The following is a 12,066-nucleotide window of genomic DNA, read 5'->3' on the forward strand; positions in this document are numbered from 1 at the left end:
ATTTGTTCCCCTTATATATCTTTTGTAACAGCTGCGGGAAATTATTCAAAATCGAGGAGGGAAGAGTAATAACTGCGTCCTTGGGTTACCTCCACCGTCCCCTATCAGAAGGCTCCAAACGGGTCAAGATGTTCCTGTAAGACACATGTGCTCGAGGCAGATAAACAGGAAACCGCAAGCCTGCGTCACGGCCTTGTGAGCTGGCCACATCAACGTGCAGAACAAAGAACTGGGGGTTGAGTCCCCAGGGGCCAGGGTGGGCCTGCTACCAGCAAGAGAGAGGGAAACAAAGGAAGAGAGGGAGGGCAGAAGGAAGAAGAGGGAAGGAAAAAAGGAAGGAAGGAAGGGAGAGAGGGAGGGAGGGAGGGAGGGAGGAGGAAGGAAGGAAGGGAATGAGGCCTATGAAATAATAGAAAGCCCAGAAAAAAACCTGACATATATAGTCAACTAATTTTCAACAAGGGCACCAAAAGAACATAATATGGAAAAGATAATATCCTCAAAACATGTCGCTGAGAAAATTGGATTTCTACATGCAAAAGAATAAAAGTGGATGCTTATGCCATGTAGAAAAATCAACTCAAATGAATAAAAGATCTAAATGTGAGAACTGACCTAAAAATAATCATTATAACATTGTCCTTGGCAATGAATATTTTGCTCTCACATAAAAAAATACTCAGGCCACAAAACCAAAAATAAATAAAGGAGATAACACCAAACTAGAAAACTCTGTCCAACAAAGAAAATAATCTACAAAATGAAAATTCAACACACAGATTGGGAAAAAATATTTTCTTGTCACATGTTTGATAAGAGATTTATATCTATGGTTTATGAAGATTCCTTAAAACAACAGAAGAAGACAACCCAATTTAAAAACTGGCAAAAGACATGAACAGACACCTTTTCAACAAAGTCAGAAATAAACAAACAACAGATATATAGAAAAGCTCAACATCAACCATCATCTGAGAAATACACATCAAAACAACTATAAGATAGCAGCTTATACCTGTTAGGGTGGCTACTACAAAGAGATGAGATATAACAAGTGTTGTTGTGGGTGTGGAGAAAGGGGAATCAATCATTGTACATTATTGATAAAAATGTAAACTACTGCAACTGTTGTGGAAATCAGTAGGAAAGTTTCAAAAGAAATTACAAATAGAACTACCATATGACCCAGGAATCACTCTTGTGAATATGTACCCCCCCCCAAAGATGAAATTACTGCCTTGTAAAGATAACTGCACTCCCAAGTTCATTATAGCATTATTCAGAAAAGCCAAGATATTAAAACAATCCTAATGCCCATTTGTGGAAGAACAGATAACAAAATTTACATTAATAAAATGAATATTAATCTGCCATTAAAAAATAAAGAGATCCTGCCATTTGCTACAACATGGATGACCTGGAGACATTTTGCTAAGTGAAATTAGCCAGACACAGAAAAGAAAATATGCTATTACCTTACCAATGGAATCTAAATATAAGGGTACATACATTCAAAGAGAAAATAAAATGGTACTTAATAAATACTAAGGCTTTGATGTGAGGTATCCCCCAAAAGCTCATGTGTGAGACAATGTTAAAAGGTTTAGAAGGTTTAAGGGTCTCATAACCCAATCAGTGCATTAATCACCTGACAGGGATTAACTAAGTGCTAACTGAAGGCAGGTAGGATGTGGCTGGAAGAGGTGAACTATTAGGGGCGTGCCTTTGGGGTATGTATTTTGTATCTGTCAAGTGGAGTTTCTCTCTGCTTTCCATTCATAGTATGAGCCACTTCCATCTGCCCCGTGCTTCTACTAGGATGTTCTGCCTTACGTTGAGCCCCAAGAAATGGAGGCAGCTGTGTAAGGACTAAGACCTCTGAAACCGGGAGCTTCCACATAAACCTCTCCTCCTCTACAATTGTTCTAGTCAGATCTTTTAGTCACAGCAGTGAAAAAGCTGAGTAAAACAAAGGAAGAATGACTTAAGAAAGGAAAATGGGGAGATATAGTTCAAAGTATTCAAGTCAGAAATACATAGGATGACCAATTCTAGAGATCAGAGAGCTAATATACAATATGAGGACTATGGTTAACAAAATTGTACCTTATTAGGGATTATTGTTAAACTAATGGATTTTAGTTACTTATATCACCAAAAAAGGTCATTATGCATAATGATGTATATGTTAACTTGTTTCACTATAATAACCATTTTGCTATGTACTTGTGTCCCCTAGGTTCCTGTTATAAACCTCAAATGAACACAATTTAATTTATTTTTAGAAAGAAAGGGATATATTGTCTTGAAGGTTTCAGCATGGATATAACCATAGTTTCAAATTCATGTATCATTTGCATGAGTCTGTAAATATCCTTTAAAATGTCAATTTATGCTTACTTTTGCAAAACTACTGGCCTTATGGTAGTGGATCTGGAGGAGAGTAGTAAATTTGGACATGCACAGTGGGAAGCAGTCCATGTGGCAATGAAAGCAGATATCTGAGTGAGGCGTCTACAAGGTAAAGAATGCCAAGGATTACCAGCAACCATCAGGATCTGGGAAAGAGTGAGGAAGGAGGAATAATTCTTCCCTGGAAACTTCAAGCATGGCTCTGCTGACACCTTGACTTCAGACTTGTTATTCCAGAACTGGGAGACAATAAATTTCTGTTTTTTTTTTTAATACCCAGTTTGTGATATTTTGTTTTGAGAAACAGATACATTACTACTACTATCATCTTAGTTTTCTTTTTATAAACTGAAAATCTGAGGAAAATCTTTCTTCCAATTCCTCCTGTAGGCACTGGACTATGAATTCTCAAGTAGCACAGAATTTCTTTGATTTAGTAGTGTTCCAAATATAAAATTTGACTTTACTGCATTTCAGATATACTACTATAATAAGGATGGTGCTTCTTCAGAAACAACAGGAATACTGGGTTTTAAAGGTATTTAAATGTTGTGTTTAAAAGGGTTCAAAAACAGCATATGAATTCAGAATCCTGGTTATCTCTATACTAAAAGTACGTACTGTTACTGTATTTTCCCCATTTTAGTTTTTGTTTGCTTCTCTAGCTATGAACCCCACTTTATCTACTTTATACAATAAGAGTAAGAGATAAGGGAATTTAAGAAGTAGACATAAGAGTGGGGCATTAGACTAAAGAAAAATGAGAACAGGATTATCAAATGAAGCCAACACTATGGGAAAGCCACACATTTTCTTTTCCTTTTTTTTAAAGACATTATCTTTTTTAATTTTTTTTTTATTTTTTTAGTTTTAGGTGAACACAATATCTCTATTTTATTTTTATGTGGTGCTGAGAATTGAACCCAGTGCCTCACGCATGCCAGGCGAGCGTGCTACCACTTGAGCCACATCCCGAGCCCCACATGTTTTCTTTTTAACAGAATGCATAAAAAGAAGAAGGAGGAGAAGAAAAAAAAGAGGAAGAGAAAAAGAAGAAGAAAATGGAAAACATTTAGTCAATTACATAATCTTGAGAGTCCATACAACAAAATCAGTTACTAAGCAGAACTATTCCTGTGCCTAAGATCAGACAGGAATTCTTCCCAGGACTCTGTGTTATTTTTATTTAGTATCAGTTATATATATATATATATATACACACACATATACATACACACACATATACATATACATACATACACATACACACACACATACACTGTGTGTGGACTATAGTTTACAAAATTGCACTGTATTAAGGATTATTGTTAAACTAATGGGTATATATATATATATATATATATATATATATATATATATATACACACACACATACATACACACATACATACATACACATACACACAGACATATGTATACTATGTGTGTATATACACACACACATATATACATATATACACACACATACATGTAAATCTGTTAGGAAGAAGAAAGCAGTTTGGCATAGTAGTATTATGACTATTTTGTTATATTTGTAAAAAGAATGACAATCATCAAATAGGACTATAAATTTTCCTCATATGAAAGTGTGCTTGCATCTTAAACTAAGGATAGATAAGGCTATTTATATAAAAATTTGTTTCTGGCACATTCTGAATTGAAAACTTTTTATTCTCATTCCTCAAATATCATGAATAATACTTTATTTTAAACTCATCATCTTCATAACTCATCATAAAATTATCAAATTGAACTCTTATGAAAAGCACTACACAAAATAAAATAATGGGGGTGAATACTACCACTTGGTATTCTGTGAAATACTTGTAGAAGAGAGATCCCTCTCATAGACTTTTGCTCTCCGTTTGTATTTTTTCCTCAGAAGGATGGTCTTCCTATCTTCAGTCCAGAAAATTGCTATAATGCAGGAGATATTTCAAAGAACATAGGCTAACCACAGTGTCCCAGGTAGTTGTCTATAAATGGAAACTATTTCCCTACTCTAAACCACAGGTACCTAGTGAGGTAGGTGTAAAGGTAGTTCCCTATAAATACATAAAATGCACTCTGCAGACAAACTTAGAGGAAATCATTGTTGCAAAAAATAATTCCCAATTCTTTGGGGAGTTTTTGCCTTCTCTCCCATTTCCCTTGTTCTTACATTTATAGCCATTAGAAATGATATTTTAGAGAGATTATTAAGCAATAGTATATTACCACTGTTACAGTGGATTAAACACATGAGAATAATAAAATTATTTCCTCAAAAAGAAAACATTTTCTTTTCTTATTGAATTCCAGGGATAAGGAGTTGGAACTCTCTTCTAGATGCTGCCACTACACTTCTTAACCATTCTGCTCTGCTCTTAAAGAAACCTCCCCCACTGTTAAGACTGAAATAGATGGAAAAAAAAAAGCATTAAGCAGATACGTAGAACTAATTATTTCTGAAGGATATGTGGCTGGTCGATTATAAAACAATAAGACATAAAATGAAGCTCTTTGCAAGTATGCCTCCCTGCCATAAACATGTGTGTGTGTTTGTGTGTGTGTACCTGTGTGTATAATTAGATGTAATTGAAATAATATGGGACTTCCAGGAGAGATGATATGTTGTTAAAGGGCTTTCCTTTTTTTTTTTAATTTGAAGCAAATTAAACTTCATAGAAAATAGAAGCCTTTGTGAAATATCTATCACAAAGGATTCATTATTCCCAGTCTCCACATTTACCTATTTAACTAATTATCATATATATATATATATATATATATATATTATGTAAAGTATGTGTGTACATATATATGTGAATGTATGTGTATGTGTATATATGTATACATATATGTATATGCATATTTATGTAAATTCATTCATACATATTCTGTTTAAAAACTTTACCAGAAAAAGGATTTTCCAGGTATTTTATAATTGTAAACTACATATAAATCCAGATTCTTTTGAAAAAGGAAAACAGATTCTAGGTATATCAAATATAAAGGGTTTTAGTAATTTCACCATGGACAAAGCATCAGTAAAATGTCACTAGATCTTCATGTCAGTCCCACACTCCACTAAGGCTGTTGTTATTGTTCTTTTTCTTTCTGGTGGTGGAGATAGCTCCTTGACTACTTCAATTAATAATATTTCTAAATTCATACTATATCCTTTATATCTGTTCTTCTTTTTTATAATTAATTTATTTATTCTAATTTGTTATATAGGATAGTAGAATGCATTTCAATTCAGAGTACACATATAAAGCACAATTTTTCATGTCTGGTTGTACACAAAATAGAGTCACACCATTTGTGTCTTCATACATGTACTTAAGTAATGATGTCCATCTCATTTCAATATCTTTCCTATTCCATTGCCCCCTTCCTTCCCCTGGCTCGCCTTTGCCCTATCTAAATTTTCCTCTCATGCTTCCCTAAACTCCATCCCCATTATGGATCAGCATCCTCATATCAGAGAAAACATTCTGCATTTGCCTTTTGGGATTGGCTTATTTTACTTAACATCATATTCTCCATGTCCATCCATTTAACTTCAAATGCCATGATTTTATTCTCTTTTAATGCTAAGTAATATTCCATTGTGTGTGTAGACCACATTTTCTTTATCCATTCATCAACTGAAGGGCATCTAGATTGGTTCCACAATTTAGCTATTGTGAATTGTGCTGTTATAAACATTGATGCGGCTGCATCACTACAGTATGCTGTTTTTTTAAAGTCCTTTGGGTATAAATAGAGGAGTGGGATAGCTGGGTAAAACAGTGGTTCCATTCAGTTTTCCAAGGAATCTTCATACTGCTTTCCAGATTGGTTGCACCAATTTGCAGTCCCACTAGCAATGTATGAGTTTGCCCTTTTCTCCACATCCTTACCAACACTTATTGTTGTTTGTATTCTTGATAGCTTCCATTCTGACTGAAGTGAGATGAAATCTTAGAGTAGTTTTGATTTGCATTTCTCTAATTGCTAAAAATTTTGAATATTTTTGTCATATATTTGTTGATTGATTGTATATCCTCTTCTGAGAAGTGTCTGTCCAGTTCCATGGTCCATTTATTCATTGTGTTATTTGTTTTTTGGTGTTAAGATATTTGAGTTCTTTATATATCCTAAAGATTAGTGCTCTATTTGATGTACATGTGGTAAAAATTTGCTCCCATTCTGTAGGCTCTCTACTCACCTCACTGATTGTTTATTTTGTTGAGAAGAAAACATCTGTATTAATTAGATTAGAAAAAATCTGTATTAATTAGATTTGACAGAGAAACAGAACCACCATTTACATATGCAGAGAGAATTACTTTAAAGAATAGGCTCATGCAATTATGAGATTTTAGTAAATCCACAATCCTCAGAAAAGGTTAGAAGGCAAAAGACTCAAGCAAGTACTGCCCTTTGAGTCCAAAGGCAGTCTGCTGGCAGAATTCATTTTTGCTCAAGAGAGGTCAGTCTTTGTTCTATCAAAGTATTTGGACTCAAGAACAATATGGATGATAAAATGCATTATTCAATGTCCATTGTTGTAAATGTTGATGTCATCCAAAATGATCCTCATGGAAACACCCAGAATGTGTTTTACTAAATATATGGGCACTGTGGTCCAACCACGTTGATACATAAAATTAACCATCATTGCATGTATTGAAAACTAGTTGCCATCTGTGATTTAGAAGTGTTTTTAAAAAGTGATAGTGAATATTTCTTTGTGACAAAAGCATATGAAATAAGGAGGACAATATGTGAGCAAATTAAATTCTGGTTCTACTTTCAATACATGATTTACCTCAGTTAAATTACTTATTGGAGGCTTGGTTTTTCCATCTGTAAAATAAGGACAGACCTTCCAGTAATTCACATTGCATTTATTTGCTCCTATTTGAGCTATAAAGCTCGAACTACTTTTTTTCCTAGTATCTCTGGGGTTAAAAATATTTTATCAGAGCTGCTTTTTATTTGATAATTTTTTTAAAGATTTACATTTCTATACTTCCCTGATATTTATGTCTTTATAATTCCATTAGAATCAGTGAACTTTGTTGGAAAAATATCTGGAATATTCCACTAGCCAACCTCTTTTGTTTATACACTTCACAATTTAAAATTTAAATAGGTAGAATATAAAAGAAAAACACTAAATTACAATTATATATGAATCTATTAATGAAAATTGGAGGTTATCTATTTCAGCATGCTAACTTCAACAGTGCCTGAGATTTGCCACAGAAACTACATTTTCAAGTAGTAAAGGGAAGACTGAGTTTCTTAGTTTTGCTCAAATTTCTATTTGATGACAGGTGTCTCATTGTGTCTTACCTGTTTCTGGTGGCAACCAGCTACCTGTTAGAGAAACTCAACTAAAGTGATGTTTTAATTATAATTCTTTGATTATCAAATGGCTCTTGAAACTTTAAACAGAATGTAGACTGTGTTGTTCTTTAATTTTTCTTATGTCTAACTGTGCACCTTATATCTCATCCCTTATCTACTCTTTTGGTAAGGCCTGGTGATACGTATATAGAATACTTACACAAAAATTTAAAAAATAAACATTGTGAGTATGATTTAAGTGTCACTATTGTCATTATTTGAAGAAATTATAACTGAGGACAAAAATAGATTCTTTACTTTTTTTTTTTTTTTGGTACCAAGGATTGAATTCAGGGGCGTTTAACTACTGAGCCACAACCCCAGCCCTTTTTAAAAATTTTATTTAGAGACAGGATCTCGCTGAGTTGCTTAGGGCCTTGCTAAATTGCTGAAGCTGGGTTTGAACTCATACTCTTCCTGCCTCAACCTCCCAAGCTGCTGGGATTACAAGTGTGGGCAACTGTGCCCCACAGACAAAAATAGATTTACTGAATAGGGAATTACTTCACCAAGAAAGTTTTATTCATGTTCATTCTCCCAGTGGTATTAATAAACAGATTTATAGTTGGAAAACAAAGTACATTCTTTCTGTATTTGTTGTTATAATTAAGAATGTAGCTATAATTAAATATGAAAGTTTAAAAAATCTTCAAAATATGTAAATATATAAGTATGTAAATAGAAATACATAAATCTATATTAATATGTAAATACATAAATAATGGTATGTATAAATATAAATATGTAAATAAACATTTATGTATGTGTATGTATGTATATGTGAAAAATATATATATATACATATATACACACACATACATACACATTATATATATATATGTATATATATATATATATATATATATATATATATATATATATTCCAAGAATAAAATCCCTTTGGTCTTTTAATCTTAAAATTTGTATAAGCAGAAAATAATCAACAGTTTTACTTCAGAGTGTGTGCAAATGTTTTCATACAGCTCTGTTATTAACAATAATGACCTCAGCACAATGCATTTCCAGGGGAATTAATGACAGGGGGTTAATGGCCCGAGGCAAAGCCAGCCAGTCATGAATCCCTAAGAAATGCCCTGTGCTTTGATCATTATTGCTTCATTACAACATAAAAATAATCAGCAGCAGTTACAGTCGGAACTATGGGAACAGTTCAGCCTTGAAAATTAACTCCTTCAGGCTTGAAGGTGCTGAAAATCTCACCACTTCCAGCCCATTTCATAAAAACCATCCTGAACCCAAAGAATTGATACAAATGATACTGAAACATAATGTGATCCTGAGTGGCCAATATTCCTATTGAAATCAGAGACTTGGCTGGCTGAGCACAGAAGGTGAAATGAGCCAGTGCGAATAAAACACTAAGCGAGTCAACCTGAACTCAGAATTTTTAAAGAGGTATCTATCTCATGCTTAGAAAGAATAAAAAACTGGATTCTGTAATAGTGTGTATTCTGATAAATTGTAGTCAAATCTACAAAGGTATAGGGAAAAATATTATCTAAGCTTAAAAGAAAACATTGAGATGTATGAGGTGGTGCACACTTATAATTCCATATACTCAAAAGGCTGATACAGTAGGATTGCAAGTTCAAGGCCAGGGTGAGAAACTGGTGAGACACTCTCTCAAAATAAATGAAAAAAAGCTGGGGATGTAGTTCAGCAGTAGAGTGCCCCTGGGTCCTCTCCAGGATGGCAAAACAAATAAACAATAAAAAATAAGTTTAAAAAACTATAGAAATCGATGTTAATTGTAAATACATTTTTATAAATTTGGTGACAAAGAGCATAAATGAAATAAATGTTTTTTTACTTTACATCAGGAGTTTAAAGTTATTCTGTTTTTTGTTCATAACATAAATCCTTTTCAAAGACATATATATGTTGCTGAATTAAAAGATGTATGGGTGAATTCTTAAAATTGAACACAAAAATTTAATAAGAACAATAAATGATACTATTTTAGTTCTCACTAATAAAGTCTTTAGCATAATGACTGATAGCCTCTTGCTTATATTTTCCCCTTCAATTGAAGATCAGTTATATATATATATATATATATATATATATATATATATCCCCTTATTTATTAATATTTAGGACTCTCTTTTCTGGACTTTCTCCTCTTCCTAGGTTTATTGAAATATAGTGGAAATTTAAAAACTATATATTTAAGGTATACAAGTAAATGGTTTAGGATTAATAAACATTGTTAAATCATTACTGCACAGAACTAAATTGTTATTTATCACCTCCCACAGTTTCCATTTGTATACCTGTGTGTGTGGTGAGAACATTAAATTCTACTGTTGGTAAATTTCAAGAATACAATATGTTGATAGTCCCTGACTTCAGAAAATTTAGCCTCTGATTTTTTTTTACTTACAATGGTGAAAACAAAATGGGATATACAAGTAATAGAAACCACATAGTAAATTTAAATTTTAATGTTTTCCTAGGCTAGAAATAGGTGGCACCATACTCTTACTCTACTGGGCAGAGCAGTGACCCTTCCATGAGTTATGCAAACACAGGGGGTAAACTCATAATCTGCAGTGTACCATGTTGCTTAGATATGGTGTTCAACAAGTATGTTAAACACTGTTACTTATGGTATTTTCAACTCATGAGGAGTTAATCAAGATGTGAACCCATCATAATTCAAGGATTCTCTCTATATTTTAATTATAATTTTCATCCTGTACATTATGTTAGAGATTTCTTTGTCCTGCATGATTGAAACTATGTACACTTTGATCAGCATCTCCACATTTCCCCCATTCCCAGTCCCTGGCAATCAACATTCTAATGTCTGCTTTTCTCAGTTCAACTTATTCCATGTGGAAGTGAAATTATGCAGTATTACTGTGCCTGACTTTTTTTTAATTTAGTATACTGTTCTCTAAGTTTATGCATTTAGTTGTAAATGAAAATATTCCCTTCCCATTTTAAGCTGAAAAATAATTTCTTTGCATATATATCACATGTGCTTTATTCATTGTTCTATAAGTAGATACTTATGTTGTTTCCACGTTAATTATCATAAATACTACTGAAATTAATATGAGAATGTCAATATCACCTTCAAATACTGATTTCCTTTTCTTTGGACATATATATCCAGAGATGAGATTGCTGGATCATATAGTAATTCTATTTTATTTGAGGAAACTCTATGCTGTTCTATAATGTTTGTACAAATTTATATTCCCAACAACAGTACAGGAGTGTTCACTTTTCTCTATGTTTTTGCCAAAGCATACATAGTACATGCGTGCACGCGTGGACACACACACACACATTTTCTTTTGAAAAGGATAGTTATTCTATCAGGTATGAGATGCTGCCTTATGGTTTTAATTTGCATTTCCTTGATGATTGGTGACATTGAGCATACTACTATACACCTGTAGGTCATTTATACCTCTTCTTTTGATAAATTCTCTTTAGGTTATTTGTCGATTTTTTAATTATGCTATTTGCTTTCTTGTTATTGAGCTTTATGAGTTCCTTATATATTTTGGATATTTTTTGATGTATGGTTTGCAAATATTTTCTTCTATTCCATATATTGTCTCTTCACTCATATATTTTTTTCCTTTACTGTGCAGTAACTTTTTAGTTTAATGCAATATCATTTGTCAATTTTTGCTTTAGTTGCCTCTACTTTTGGGATTAGCCAGAAAATCATTGTGTGGGACAATTTCAGTAAACATTTTTTCTATATTTTCTTTTTGTTGATTTATGTTTTTATGTCTTAGTTTTTAACATTTATTCTTCAATGCATTTTGAGGTAAATTTTTTATATGATATAAGTATCCCATTTCACTTTTCTATATGGGGATATTTGTTTTTTCCAACATCATTTACTGAAGGTGGTCCTTTCCCCATCATGTGTTCTTGAAATCTTTTTCAAAGATCAACCAAACATTAATGTATGGGTTTATTTCTGGGCTATTTTGTTCTGTTAAACTATGTTTCTGTGTTTATATAAACATCATACTGTTTTGAATATTTTAGCTTTGTAGTGTTCCTTGAAATAAGGAAATGTAATGCTTCCAACTTTGTTCTTGTCCAGTTTTGCTTTGGGTATGCAGGATCTTTTGTGGTTCCTTGTGAATTTTAGGATGTTTTTTCTTCTTCTGTGAAAAAATACCATTGAAATTTTGAAAGTGATTACACTGAATATGTGAATTGATTAGCTTGAATAATTTAAATGTTTAAACATATTAG

Source organism: Spermophilus citellus (genome assembly GCF_964194105.1).
Source record: "Spermophilus citellus genome assembly, chromosome: 7".
In the NCBI taxonomy this organism is placed as follows: Eukaryota; Metazoa; Chordata; class Mammalia; order Rodentia; family Sciuridae; genus Spermophilus; species Spermophilus citellus.